The sequence below is a fragment of the Hipposideros armiger genome, unplaced genomic scaffold (genome assembly GCF_001890085.2).
Source record: "Hipposideros armiger isolate ML-2016 unplaced genomic scaffold, ASM189008v1 scaffold_293, whole genome shotgun sequence".
Taxonomy (NCBI): domain Eukaryota; kingdom Metazoa; phylum Chordata; class Mammalia; order Chiroptera; family Hipposideridae; genus Hipposideros; species Hipposideros armiger.
Genome location: NW_017731643.1, coordinates 975,526 through 990,836, shown reverse-complemented (window position 1 = coordinate 990,836; position 15,311 = coordinate 975,526). Strand labels below are relative to the sequence as shown.

General features: G+C 49.5%; 1 protein-coding gene across 2 annotated transcripts in view; it reads left to right on the top strand.

The window, feature by feature from the left end:
• ITPKB (inositol-trisphosphate 3-kinase B) overlaps window positions 1-15,311 on the top strand; it is a 110,146-nt gene that overhangs the window by 50,682 nt on the left and 44,153 nt on the right. The gene's annotated exons all lie outside the window — the stretch shown is intronic.

The window sequence follows — 15,311 nt, the reverse complement described above, 5'->3', positions numbered from 1 at the left end:
CCATCATCTTTCAGACAAGGAAGCAGATTCAGAAAGGTTAATTAACCAAGTTGTGACAGGCATGCAGCCTGAACCCGTGGATTTCCTCTGGGACCTTACCTCCTGTTAGTCCATGCTTGCCCACGTTTCCTGGTTCAGTGAACTACTTTACTCAGATAACAACACCTCCAAATTCAAGTGTACCAATTTGTTTAGGGGCTGCTGGTATGAGGTGTTCCTGGAGGCCTGGATGAATGAACTTCAGGGTTGTGTCCTTTTTTTAATTAGTGACCCTGTCCTTCCTTTAGGAAGCTGGCATTATTGAGTGTGACCCATGCAGGGGATGTGTTTCCTGGGAATGGTGGCAGGTTATGGGAACCCCCCCTGACCCCCAGTAGGGGACTAAAGAGGGATTCAGGCCTAAGGCTTGGACCACATCACCTCTGCAGTGTCTCAGCTCTGAGATTCTGTGACCTTAGTACGTGTGATGAAAACTTAGGACATAGTCACAGCCCTTATCGGATTGGTAAGGTATTGGTTTTTTCCTCATTGCTAATGCCAGCAGTGAATTCTCTGGAGAAATCAGCTATCTTAGTGGCCACTTTGTCTCCAGAGGGACACTGGGAAGTAGTAGCAGCTAATGCTCCAACTAGAAAACGTGAGGTAGATATTATCTCCATTTCACAGATGTGGAAACTAAGGCTTTCGAGAGATTAAAGTATTGGCCCAAGTCGCACAGCAAGTTGTTGGTGAAGCCAGGATTTTAACTCAGTGTACTGAATTGTAAAGACTCCCAGTAGGGGCAGCAATGGGTGAGTAATGGGCTAAGCTGGTGCCCCAGGAGAGGAGCAGAAAGGGGTTGGATGGACAAGGAAGAATTAAGGTGGGAATGAACATTGGAGGCCTGAGGAGGAGGCCAGGGAGACGTTAGTCTTTTCACTTGCTCTGCCTTTTCTCTTCCTGGTCCTGTGTCCCTTTTCTCCCTCTCCTCCCCCCGTTCCCTCTCTTCATCCTCATCCTACTGTGACACCTCTGCATTGAGGGGGTCACACTGGTGGTGTGGGACCTGCCACAGTTTCTCCATTTCCCTCCTTCTCTTCTCCTAACTTTCCCCTCTCTTCCTTCTTGCCATCCACCTGTCAATCCTCGGAAGTCGGGTGAGGATGGGGCACACAGAGGCAAGTTCTCCGGGGGAGCTGGGACACCCCGCAGGTGTCCCCGAACCTGTTGCAGTGGATGAGGAGTGTGGCGGGGAGAGGCTGGCAGGGCGATGCTGAGGCAACTGGGCTGGTTCGGAGGGTGGGAGATGCCTGACTGCTGCCCAGGAACTTGAGGTTGAACTCCCCCAACCCCCAGTCTATGACACATAACTGCTAAACCAGTATCAGCCTCACTGTGTATGATGGATATCTTTAAAACCAAAATATGGACCTTTGTGCTCTTTTCTTAAGGATTTTGGCCCAGCATTTCCATCAAGATACTTTGACTCCTCATTTCTGTGATATATCATATTCACGGTCCCTCCCAGCTTTCTTCAAGGGGAGGAAGAATGAGGATATTTCAATTCAAACACTGCCCTGGCCACATTTTAACTCTGGACCTTGATCAAGCCACTTTACCCAATGGTTTTCGATGGCGGTGGGGGTGGGGGGGATTTGGACCCTCAGAGGACATTTGGCAATGTCTGGAGACGTTTTCGTTTGTCACAGCCATAAGGGGCGGGGGGGGTGCTGGCATTTTGTGGGTAGAGACCAAGGATGCTGCTAAACATCCTCCAGTGCATAGGAGAGCCAAGGATTACTCTGTCCAAAATGTCAAGATGGCCACGGCTGAGAAACCCTGATGGCCGAGCCCGGGATTCTTCAGCTACAAAATGAGTATTACACCACCTGGCTCCCTGACCTGGGAGGCTCAGATGACATAAGTGCGATGTGAGTGCCCAGTTCACCCATTTATCAGCTATGATTGAGGGCACTCCATCCCAATTAGTGCTGTTGCTGTTCACAAATTAAAGAAGTCATTGATGAAAAGGTTGACTAGGGTTGGACTCAGGAAGGAACCCGCTGGGGTCCCGATAGAAGCATTCCTTGAGGTTAAGGGTCCATTATCACTAGTCTCCAGGCTGTAGTTGTTAAGACAGCGTCAAGACTATTCAACCATACTGCAATGCCGAGTCTATTTCTGTCCTTTCGTGCAACTGGATGAGACCTGAACCCATTTTCTATGGAATTCTTCCTGGTTTTATAGCCTGCTTGGTCAAAAGAAGAAAGGAGATTGGTTTATTGAGAGTTTTTGTTAGTGAATTCATTTCAACTGGTAAGTGATTCTACGTTTCCCTGTACATGTTCACAGATCATTTGTTCTGTATTCCAGCCCTATGTTTGCCCGTCGGAAGTTTCCAGAATCCAATTTGGCAAAATATTGGGCAAATATTTACCCATCTTTAGGCCTCTGACCCTTCTCGTATTCTCTGTGCTGTCTTAAAGGTTACTAGCGATGGTTCTTTGAACACATAGTTGAGTTCTTTTATGGCTGTTCTTTAAGACAAGGATAGAAACCAAGCTGTGCTGTGAGAACCTACAGTGTGGGGCCATTTGGATAATTTGAATTCTCTTAAAAGCACCAGGGTGGGGCTTTATGCATAAACTTGAATTATCCAGGAAAAGGGGATAAAATACTAGCAACCTCCTGAACCTCCTGAACCTCCTGATGTATACCTTCCATCCAGCCTATGATGTGAGCACATGATGTTAACTCAGAAAGGTGGGGCTGGCTCCCATGCACCATAGCGGGTTTTAAAAACTATAGATCATGACCCTCAAATAGGGGTCAATTTAAGCGGTCACAAGCAACATGTTTTAATGAAATAGGCTATAATAAGAGTAGAATAGAAATATCAGAATGCACTGCACAAAGCAATGGTGAGTACTTTTGTGTAAAACTTAGGTTTTCAGTTTTATGTGTGTATTTGAGAAAATATTGGGGCATGCTGTAAATTTGATGGCTTACAATAAGTCACAGTGAAAAAGGTCGGGAGAGCAGCAGGCAGTGGTCTGTACAGACCCATATGGGAAGTGGTTCTGAAGTCTAGAATTTACATTCAAAAACTGACTCTTAGGGGTTCCCCAATCTGTGTGTGGGAAAGAGGTTCTCAGCATCATTTGACAGTGTTCCATGTAGATCAGCCAGGAAAAGGCAGGAAAGGAGAAAGGGGGTGATGGAGAGGCCTGACTCCTTCCGGAAGCCCGACTCCTTCTTAGCTCAGTGTCTTCTGAGCTCTGCCTGTGTGCTCCTGGACCATTTCATTCCTCACAGTGGCTGTAGTCCCTCTTCTGGGAAACGGGACTCTGTGCTGTCTGCTCACAGAAGTTGACCAGAAGAGCCTGTTGTAACAGCGCTGCCTTGCAAGGCTCCTTGGATCCCTGAATGAAGGCAGTGCCCTAGGGAGGACCAAAATGCCTGCTCTGTTCCCTGGCCAGCAGCTAAGCCCTCTTACAGGAGGAGGGCCTGAGGCAGCTGGTCGGGGGTTTCAGCTGCGCAAGGAGCCCCCAGGTCCGGGAGAGGACTAAAGCCATGGACCTGGGAGCCAGATGTTAAGGTTTTGTTGTCGGTTGATTGTTGGTGCTTGTTAGGAAAGGGAAAAGGGGAGATGAGAGACTAGTGTTCACAATGGCAAAAATACACAAATATTCAGTGTTGAGCCTTTTCCTCCCTCCCTCCCTTCTTTCCTACCTTCCTATTCTACCTGCTTTCCCTCCTTTCTTCCTTCTTTCTCTCTCTCCCTCCCCTCTCCCTCCTTCTTTCTTAGTTGTATGTTTCTCAAACCCAAATACCTATATTATGTTTTAGCTGTGAACAATCCTACATTTAAAAGATAAAGCTCTTGAACACATGCTCTCTCCAGCTCCCCTCCTCTGGAGTAAGGCGGGGAGGGGGAACGTTTGATGTGACTTTCCTTAAGTGTCCAGCTCAGAAATAGGCGGCACATGCATTGCCCAGACCCTCGGCGCTCTGGAACAGGCCTTAGGATGTGAAAGCCAAGTTCAGCTCAGCAGCTCTGTGGCTCGTTGACGCTGAGGGTTCCAGGCCTGCAGAACGGGAGTCCTTTCTTCCTTAGAAGCTTTCCCTTTGACAACTGATGTCCAATTTCCTATTTATTTAAAGAGGCTTTGGGACGTGTGTTTATGAAATCTCTTCCCGCCATTTCATGTGACTTGGCACATAGCAACTGGGATGATGTTCTTTTTACCCAAATGGAAAGCTAGCCTGGTCTGGGCCCTAGGGAAAACTTGAAGAAGTTTAGAAGCCAGGCAAGCAGGGTTTTTTTTTTTTTTTTAATCATTCTGAGAGGCAGTCTTGTGTAATGGAAAGAGTGAAAACTTTGGAGTCAGATGACTTAGAATCGAATTCTAGCTCTGCTCCTTGGGCAAAGTGCTGAATTTCTTCTCCTTTATAAAACTTGACAGTTGTAGATAGGGTTGTGAAAACTTCATGAAAAGTAAAGATACAACACCTTGCACATAGGAGGCCCTTGGTAAAGACCGATTTTCTCCCAGTCCTCCTATCCTCGACTTCCTGGGACAGTTAGGTACTTTTTGTCGCTGGCCCTTGGTAGGCCATCCCTTTGGGCTTCAGCAGGGACCTGGGAGCCCAGGACACGGAGGTCTTTGGACTCTGGGTGGACCCTGTGTGGCCTCCAGAGACCCACGGAAACCTGCCTGCAGGATCAGGGCTGATGCAATCTAGCACTGCTCCCAGAGCTCTTCCGTGTTTGTTTTGGTTTGGGGTCGTTAAAGTTGAACGCGTCAAGTACAACAACGCAATGGGGAGAGATGGAGGCAACGCAAACGGAACATTTGGAAGCAGAGCACGCAGCTATTGAGACAGCACAATGGACTGCTTGGCAGCACAGTGTTACTATTTATTAGGGAAAGTTGGAATTGGGCAGAGAACTAAGTTTCCCTAAGACATTAGTCTTAGGACTAATCGTCTCTTTGCATTGTTCCTCCAGTAAAATTATTTGTTCTTCTCTAAATGGGCCAAATGCATTAGCCAAAGTACTATTTTGCAAATGGGAGGGGGGTGCTGTCTGCTGATTCTAGGTCATCCCCTTCCTGCTGGGCTAAGGCATTCATATATACATTTGGGGGATTTTCTGGGGATTTTAGAATGCCTGCTAACTGCGTGTGCAGAGCTCTCCTCAGCCACACTTGGCCACAGCCTGCATCTTGCTGCTTGTCTTCGAAAGCCTTATTTTTATGGCCTGAGGTTGGCAAGAGAGTAGAAGACATTGATCTTACAAACGTGTCTCAAGTTACTTGGAGGAAGAGAACATACATCCTTACGTGACAACTGGGTTTTTAAAAACTGTGGTAAAAAATACATAAAACTTACCATTTTAAGTGTGCATTTCTGTGGCATTAAGTACATTCACATGGTTGTGCAGCCATCACCACCATCCATCTTCAGAACTCTTTCACTTTCCCAACTGAAAGTCGGTCCCCATTAAATAATAACTCCCCATTCCTCCCAGCCCACTCCCTGGCAGCCACCATTCTACTGTCTGTCTATGAGTTTGACTACTCCAGGTCCTTCATGTAAGTGGAATCACATAGTATCTTTGTCCTTTCGTGACTGGCTTATTTCACTTAGCATAATGTCCTCAAGGTTCATCCATGGGGTGGCATGTGTCAGTACTTCCTTTTTAAGGCTGCATAATATTCCACTGTAATGTGTATACCACATTCTGTTCATCCATTCATCTGCCGATGGACCTTGGGTTGCTTCCACCTCTTGGATCTTGTAGGAAAGTAGTTTTGACGTGTTGAGATGAAGGCCTACGTTCCCTGCCTCCCGTGTGAGGTAGACAAGTTCAATAGACAGCACTCTCTGAGTGAGTGAGGTATGTGCGAATGTGTCTGAGTGTCCATCTGTCTGTCTGCGTTTACGTAAATAGTTAGGGTATTCAAGTCCTGTTTCATATCAGGAGAAACTCTCCTTACCCGCCTGGCTTGGCAAAGACTCTTGATGAAAGCGTAAACAGGAGGCACGAGTGAGGCCAGTACTGATGGCAGAGCAGACGGGGCGGGCTCCCCCACTGGGTCCCAGATGGCCCAGGTGGGGTTTCACTGTTCTCAGCAGCCTCTCCACCAGCCTCACCTTGCGCCTGCTATGCTGGGATGACCTGGGATGAACTGCAGGGCCCTGAGATGGTGGGGGTGGTGGGAGGTCCAGCCTGGGAACCTGAAAATCCAGGCCCAGCACTGTTCCTGTAGTTTCCTCGTTGTGTGACATTGGCTAAGTCACTTCACCTCTCTCAATCTCAGTCTTTGCATGTAAGGGGATTGTGTGTGTGTGTGTGTGTGTGTGTGTGTAACGCAACATATCAAAAATGTTAGCCCAGTACCTGGCTTACGGTATGCATTTAAAAAAAAAAATCTTCTCTTTTTCTTCCCTTCTCCAACGGATAGTGAGCACCTTGCCGGGGAGACCTCATTTTATACTTATATGGTTCCCAAGGCCTAAACCACGCCTGGCACATGGTGGCGGCTGCCAGTTGAAGGCTTGTTAACATTACGCTGGGCACCATATGTGAAACAAAGGCTAGTCCACAACAGGACTTTCCACAAATGTCCTGAGCAAACACAGAACCCGTGGAATGGGTGCAGGGCCCCCTAAAGGGACCATTTTGAAGAAAATATTATTGATTTGGATCGGTAAACTCTGGCTCGTTTGAAAAACAAAAACCTAATGCCGGCCTCATAACTTTTTTGGTCATTGGCCTCCTTGTTGGAGCGTGGAGTGCTTTTAAAAGATTATTAGTTGGAACTTTAAAAATAGGCCAGTTGTCAGATGTCTTGGCAAGAAAACATACCCCAATGGCTTTAGGAATTTTCATAAAGCTAAACATCTCTTTTTGGAGAGAGCCGTTTTGATCAAGCATCACTGAATACCCTGAGGTCGTAGAACAAAGTCAGTCCCAAGCTGGGGGCATGGACTCCAGATGTCAGTAAAGTGGGGAGGACTTGTGTGTTGGGGGGGTGGGGCGATTGAAAGGTGGGAACAAAGAGAGTTCAAATCATTCTTTGGACCCCCTCTCCTACTCCCACCCAAGGGCATTTGTCTTCAGTTTGACCAATGAATCATACCAGCATCCGTGGGTAGTTTGTGGCTCCGGCAGAGAGAAGGATACAAGGGTTATTGGTGGGGTTCCAAACACTAGGTGAAAGGCAGAGGCGAAAGTTCTGGCATAAAAGCTCTGTGTGGGCTGGACAGGCTGCTCTAGCACAGGGGAAGGTTGCAGCAGCTCTGTGTTCTGTCCGGGCAGCCCCTGAGCAGCCTCTAATCATGATGGGCTCCATTAGCCTTGGGCAGCGGGCCCACGCAGTGCACTCCGGCTGCTGTCGGGGTTGCTTTGGCAACCAAGACCTCCTTTCCTCTGTCTTCCTGGCCCTCATTATTATCCAATGCCAAGTATAGCAGAAGGGGATTGACTCTTTTCTTTGTCTTACATGGGACCCTAAACAGATGGGGCCTTCCCGGCAGAGCCTGGCAGGGCGGGTTACATTCTGGGTCTCCAGCTCTGTAACCCACAGCATCTGTCCCATTTAGGGGCTGCAGTTACAAAGGGGGCGCTCTTCTTTTCTGGGACCCACAAGGGCTTCAGGGATTTTTTTCATAGTAAGGTCACTAGCCTGATTGGTCATTTCAGAGGGACTCGAATCGTTGCTTAGCGCTAACAGAAGGGTTAAGCCCAGATTTTCCCCCTGCCTTGGACTTGGGCCAGACTTGGTTTTGGCTTCCACTTAGGTCTATTTATCTTAAGGAAAACTTAAGCAGATTAGGGGCTTTCTCCTGTTTCTTATTAAAAATAGGGGAGAAAAGGGTTGTTGCAGAGACTCCCTCAGCTGGTCCTGGCAGATTCCTGGTTCTTAGGAGCAGCCCTTCCCTGTCCCCACACACCTGTGGGAGTTGGTGAGCTCCTCGGGGAGGTGCAGGGATGGTGTCTTTGGACTTGGGTCCCATTGCCTTGAGCCAAGGGCCACACGTAAGTGGCCCTTCAGAGTGAGGAGTGATTGTGTGTTGTGTTGCCCCGGCTGGAGGACCTGCTGCCACTGGTTTCCGTGTGGCCCCCCCGTCTCTGTGCCAGGCAGAGCCCCTGGAGGGCTAGAGGCACCTTGTCTCCAGGTGAGCAGAGCTGGTGACACTAGGGTTTTGAGGAACTCCTCACTTTTGCTGGCCTCCAGTTGGCAAGTTCAGAAGCAGATTTTGTCTCAGAGCTCACTCACGTTCCTGTACTGTGGGTGGCACCGTGGGAGAAAAGCTGTCCCCGAGACGAAAGGCATAGTGGTTCCCAGGCTGGGCCCTGAGCTGGAGAACAGAGACGAGGGAGTTGGGTGTGTCAGGCCCACGGCAGATGGCACCTAAGACCCCAGGCCCTGTCGGTCCGTTTTGAGACCCACTTTTGGTGGCTCAGTGTGGACAGTGGGTGAGGTTTCTGTTTGCCTCTGAGGACAGGAGCTGTAGACTCACGATGCTGAAAGATCTCTCTTCCTGAATAGTTTATGGTTCCGTATCTCATGCTCTAACTGTTCGGCAGCATTCTACCCTAGTTCTGCCTTCTCTTCTTGACCAGAGTTTATTTTGCTTCACTCTGAACTTATTTCAGCCAAGCGTTAAGCGATGCTATAGGAAGATGCCCTTTTTAGATGCCTTATTTCAGGACATTAAAATATCCTGTGGGATTTCTTTTTGCTCACTGACTACAATACTGGACACCCAAGGCAGCCAATGACTTGTGCCTTATCAGGGAGGTGGGGGTTGATCCAAGGTGTCAACACTGCCTTGAGGCTCAGACTGGGGCTAGCCGTTCCAAGGGGCTTTTGTTTCTCACTGGGTCACATCCTCTGGAGCAGTAACTCATCCTTTCCCTACGTCCCCTTCTGCGCCTCGACCTCTGCTCCAGCCCCTCCCATCTCCAATTAAGCGGCCACCTGTAGCCCCCAGGGCACAGTGGCGAGTCCACACTTTCCGTGCAGGACAACCGTTAGGAAGTCTGGACACACACCCAAGCCCTTTAGGATGCCATTTTCCAAGGGTGCATAACTACATATTATATATTTCAGAAAACAACCTTGGTTAGACAGGAGGCATGTGGTCAGAAGCTAGCCTTTTAGTACTGGGTCAGTGTGAAGAGCACACGGGCTGGTTTCTTGCTGTGCCAGGTTTGTGCTGGGTTAGAGGGCGTGTTACACCACAGGCCCCAGGAGGTTTGGGCCTGTGTGGTGGAGGAGCTGTGTATGTTTGCCCACTGAGCTTACGGACTCTTGAATGGTCTGATCCATTTAGAATTTTCCCATTTTTCCAAAGCCCATGGTAGATCCCCAGCTCTGGCCCATGAAATACTCGAGGGGACCCGAGTCTCGTCATGGAATCTCTGTGAACCCGAGGGAATTTTCCCACTTCCTTTGGTAACGCACCACAACCTCCTTTTCAATCAATACCAGGAGTACCCAGAGATGAAATTCGGCCTCCTGGGTGGCTCGGCAATAGAGACATTCTTCAGCCAGCCAGAGCCTCGCTGCTGGTTCAAGGGCAGGTACTTCTGTGATCTGCTTTCTGCCCACTCACCTCCATTGCCTCATTTGCAGCAGACAAAACCGGTTGTGAAGCCTGCCGGCTCACATGGCTTTCCCTTGGGTTCTCCTGACGTTCTCTGCGTGCATGTGGGCCCATCTGCCATGCTGGCTGGGCTAGTCCCTTTTCTGTAGCAGCTTACCCTGTTCATCTCGGGTGGGTATCTCCATTCTCCCCCTCGCGTCTCCCCACTGCCTGCACCTGTCATCAGCTTCTGGGCTGCTCCCTGTTTATCTGCCCAGGGAAGGCCTCTTTCCGTATACTGCCCATTAGCCCCTGCTCTCCATACACTCAGAAGCAAGCCACTTCACTGCCCCAGATCTAGAGCCTCATTACCAAGAAAGGGGATTTTTTTTCTTCCCCTTCTCCGGTGTTTGAGCTTTTCATAAGTTCATTTTATAAGCACTGAACTAAACACGTTACATGCTAAACATTCCAGCTGAGCGAGACCCAGTGCCTGCCCTGGAGAAGCTGGAGGTGTAGCTGGTCGCGGAGGTGTGCAATCATCCCAGAGTGGCAGGGGCAGGGCTGTGGCACAGCCAGGCCGGGATGCCTTCAGCCCCGGGGCGTGCTGGGAAGCCCCTGGCGAGAGCTATCGGTGAAGGCTTCCGAGAAGCAGAACAGTCAGCCAGGTCTTACCTGTTGAGTTGGTACTTTGGTAGCTGGACAGGTGGGGAAGTAAGATTCCCAGTCGAAAGATCCAGCAGCCAAGGGGCCTGGGAGATGTGGCGGGACCAGGAAATGGTGAGTGGGCTGATGTGGCCAGGACTGAGGGGAGATGCAGGGTTGGGGGAGAGCTGGAGCATGGGTACCAAGTGTCCTGACTATGATTTTGAAGTGCCACACTTTCGGGACATTAAAATATCCTGTGGGTGACAAGAGGACATGTCAAGTTTTAAAAGTGGCATCAACAAATCTAGATGACAAGGACTTTGGGGTGCCTCTCTTACTGTCTTGTTCCCCTTTGAAGGACTGTTTCCTTCCCGGTGCATGGACAGCTACCTCCTTCATTCCCCACTTTGGTTTCAGTGTCTGCTCGAGCCTTAGAGGGACACAGAAACCAGTGGCTTTTCCTGACCCCATTCTCCTGTCCCCGTGTAGAACCTGTGAAACAACCTGCTTCTGAGTTCCATATTCTGCTGCCCCAGGAATACAGCGCCATGAGCGTGAACGGTGAGGGGCGGGAGGCAGGGTGCCATGATGGACGGAACAGTGGCTGAGTGCCTCTGGATTCTGAGCCCACCCGTGTGCCTCCAGGGGAGTCGTTGGGCCCTCTGTGCCTGCGTTTTCTTACCTGTAGTTACATGTGAATGACTGCCTACCTTCTAGAGTCTCCATGAAGAGCAAATGAAACACTATGCAAGAATATCACTTTAAAAGCATGAGGCCTGACAGCCTCACGTGTGTCCCTGTAGCTGGCTTTCCCGAGGGCTGGTTCTCCAGCCTCCTCTGTTGTGCAAAGGACTTTCTGAGGACAAGGGCTCTTAGAGATCCCGGTTCTGGGACAAGAATAGTTTGGGGTTTGTATGGACTGCACCTGGAGGGCGTGTCCCTCCCTGGTTTAAAAAAAAAAAAAAAGGGCTCCCTTTTGTCCTCCACTCTCCTGCTCTGTAGGGCAGAAGGGCTGCTCTGTGAATCCACAGGTAGGCGAGCCACGCAGGCTTTTCACACAGGATGGTGGGGTCTACAGGCTGGCTGCCCCCCTCCTTCCGGAAGCCGTGTGCCAGGCAGGCTGGCTAGAGAGTGCCAGGTAACAGATGAGCAAGAGTCTCTCCTGCTGTGAGTTCCGTGGGGGTGGTTCTGCGCTTGCTTCCTCGTTCCTTTCTGGTCATACTTGTGCTGGTTCCATTTCATTCCTGTTGGTTGGCCGTGTTCCTCCCAACATCAGTACCTCATGCCAATGGTAAGAGAGAATTCTCGGTGAGAACTGGGTGCTGTAAAGGGGCTATTTTTCTACTTGTTCAAGTTCATTTACTCTTTGTATTGGAAATGTCCCCAAGACCCAGAAAGCCAGATGGCTTGTCAATAAGGGCATGCCTCGGTCATTAGCAGGATACTCGTGCCTTCTTTGGCTGGAATGTCACATTTCCCACCTTGGACTAGCAACTTATAAACTCCCTTTGCAAAATACCTTGTGACACCCTCGTTTCTTTAGTTTGTTTGTTTTTTTTAATATGAAATTTGGTAAGATGAATGCTGTGCTCTTGGGCATAGACCTGATAAGGTGTTTGGTGGTTGGCATATGTAGTTCTCCTTTACCCCAGCCTTGGGCAGGTGGCTTTGCCATTTCTCAAATGAGAATTGAGGAGAGGCATAGAAAAGAGGGAATGGTGTGTTGTCCAAACCACAGTTTCAGAATTGAGCATCAAACCAGCCACCTCCCCACACCGTCCCCCCATTTCACAGTTGGCTTATTATACTCCACCGAAAGCAGGAGGACTTTTGAAAGCGGTTAGGGGCAAAGGGACATAGCATGGTGGAGAGAAATGGGTTCTGGTACACAGGCATGGGTTCAAGTCCGGGTTCTGCCTCTGATGAGTTCTGCGACCTGGAGCAAATGATGGCATCTGCCAAGCTTCTGTTTTCTTATTGTTGAATCGGGATAATCTTAGTCTCTGCCATCACCTGCCTCACAGGGCTGTTTAGAGGATCATAAGAAATAATGAAAAAGTTCCATCAACTCTACAGTTGTTAGAAGAGAAAAGAGGAAAAGGAGAAATAATCATATTGAAAGTAGGGTCTTTTATGCTGGGCTGCTGGGAGCATGAGTGGGGAATTCCCCCATCCCCTATCTGCCTTGGGACTCCTGTCCGATTCCCAAGGTCTGTCTCTTCTACCCAGGTTTGCACATGTTTCTACAGGTGAAGGGTGCCAGGGCTGGCTGCCCCTCGGGGGCCTGGCCTCCCCGCAGAGAGTCAGGGTGTAAAGGAGGAGGGGGAGGTAGGCGTGGGTCCTTGGGCGGACAGACCTGTCTTGGGCAGAGCTGCTTGAGGTGACACAATCCAGGGTGACACAATGCAGTCTGATTGCCACCCACCTTGGGAGGTAGAGCTGTGGCCACACGCATTTGGAATCTCCCTCTGAATAAGACACCTCCTCCTGAGGCTGAACTTGGAAGTGGAGAAGGGACTGGAGGTGGGAAACAAAGGCTGGGGGTGTCCTGGAGGTTGGAGCCACTGCCCCAACCTGTCTCCCTCACCACTTTTAGCTTCTTAGCTTCCACAGCTCTTCCCCAAGGAGGTATGAATCTTGCTCTCCCCAGGGGTCCCCTCTGAAGGGGTCTGTCGGGCCATAGCATATCTTCTCTTCAGACCTAATACAAGTTAATCTCGGTGCAATTGTATGTTAGCAGTCTCAGGCATCACCTGCCGAGGACCTCCATGCCAGACAATGTCCTAGTACAGCTGGCTCTTAAAACAGCGCTGTGAGGGTAGTATTATTATCATCCCCATTTTACAGATGAGGAAACTAAGGCTCAGAACCGTTAAGTGGCTTGCTCTAGGCCACACAGTGAGCAGAGTGCTGGAACTAGGATTCAAATTTCTGCTTACCTGGCTCCAAAACCTTCACTCCACCTTGCCGCCTCACCTCTCACTGCCAATCAGCACAAGTTCCTATGGGCTTTCCGTGAGCTCAAGAACCCCGAGTGGCTTGCTGTATATACTTAATGATTTCCCAGCTCTTTGGGGCCAATATGACCCAATACCAGCCCAGTGGCTCTCGCCTAGGATGCATATTGGAAACTTGGAAGCTCTAGCCAATCCCCATGCCAGGCTGCAGTCCAAACCAAGTAGATCAGAACCACTGGGACTGGGACCCAGGCAACAATGGTGGAAAGACGCCTCGCTGATGCTGAAGTGAAGCCCAGGTTAAGGACCACAGCGCTCGTCCACCTGGCCTTCAGGTGGGGGTGCTCCTTTGAGTTACAGAGGTGAGACGGTGGCAGCTGCCTAGGATTCTTCAGGAAGATGAGAAATCCTTCAGCCAGCCCTTTAGGTGGCCCAGCTCCATGGCTGCCACACTGTTTCCAGGTGGCTTTGAGACTGACTTTTTACTAGATGGTGTCATTCCACCTGTAAGCTTATAAGCAGCACCTGAACTCCCAGCTTGGGCTTCTCAGAGACAGATGCTAGAATACAGGCATTTGTTTTGAAGGGAGAGGTCGGGTATTGTCAGGAGAGTTGTGTTTGCAGAGTTGCCAGAAAGCTGGCCGGCTAGTGGATCTGCACTTACTCCCTCATTCAGTGCTCAGGTTGAGGCGTTTAAATGTTGCAGGTGGGAAAGGATAAAGCACAGAGCCAAATCTGCACAATGCAAAAATATGCAAATTGAGTTTTTAAATAAAAGACTACTTCATCTTTAAACCAAATCTTTTACCTTAATATACACGTTCCTTTGTTGCCCCATGCAATTGCAGGAAGGCAGCTGATATCTGGCAGGCCTGGGTTGGTTCTGGGCTCTGGATTTATCTGTTTCAACACATAACCAACCGACTTTGTGCCTGTGCCAGGGTGGTTGTAAAGCCTGAATGAATGGATTCGGTCTCCCCCATAGTGCCAAGCCACAGAGTGTATGCCCAACTCATATGAATTCTCTTTCCTTCCTCCTCTGCCCCATTTAAAAAATGGGGGTGTCTGCTGCTCTGCAATAGTCAACTTGCTAGTCAACCCAGTGGTAAATGAAATAAAACCCCTAAGAGCAAGAGGGCTGGTCTAGACGGGAGTGCCCTCCACAGGCTGGGGAGCAAGGATCCATCTGGCTGCCCCCCGGGAACCTGCAGCAGCCCCCGGGGCTGAGAAGGACCTGGTCTTAGATCTTCTCACTAGACCATTGGGTCTGACAAGAGGAGAGGGGACAGATGGTTAAATTTCTGACCAAGATGCTCAGCCGAAAGGCCACCAGGAGTGAATACTTTTACCACCCCTGGTAAATTTTGGTTTTAGAGGGTAGTACCTCTCATAGGCACTGTGTCAGGTGCAGGTTCAGTGACTTTACTTCACAGGCTGACCATTCTCTATTTGGAGACTTTTTCTTAGCAATATGAAGGAATATGCCCGCTTAGCTTATTGACAAGGGTGTGTGGTGTGTGTGTGTGTGTGTGTTGGGTTGAAGTGAGGTCTTGCATTCACTCAGGATGGGGTAGAACATTTTCTCTGTTTATCCCAGGGACAGGCTAGCTCTCTTGTGCCCAGTGGGCTTCAAGGCAAGAGGGCAGCGTGAATACTGGTGAGAGAAGACATTTAAAATGTCTCTTGGACAACATTTCCCTGGCTCAGGTTCCTGTCTGACTTTTCTCTGGTTTGAGTTGCATCTCAACTAAGCTACGCCTGTTCTGAAAAGTTCCTGCCACGGATGTCAGCCTCTTTACAAATGCCCCTGCAGAAAAGCCTGGGTCCCCTTTTTCCCCTCCTCCCCACACTGAGATGTTGTCTTCCTTTTTAATACTCGTGGCTAACTTAATGCAGTTAATCGCGGTAAAGCCGACGCACGAGGAACTTGTTCACCAGATATTCGGGGACTAGGACAAGGGCCCTAAAACATTCAGCGTTTCTCTCTTTAGGGAAAGAGTTTTTCTAATCCTCCTGCCTTCCACCTCGGTCCAAAAGGATGTAGAGCTGGATGCTGCCCTTCAGATCGAAAGGAATCCGAATTAAAATTCAAAAAGCACGACACTCTTCCGGGTTCTCGCTGGTTTG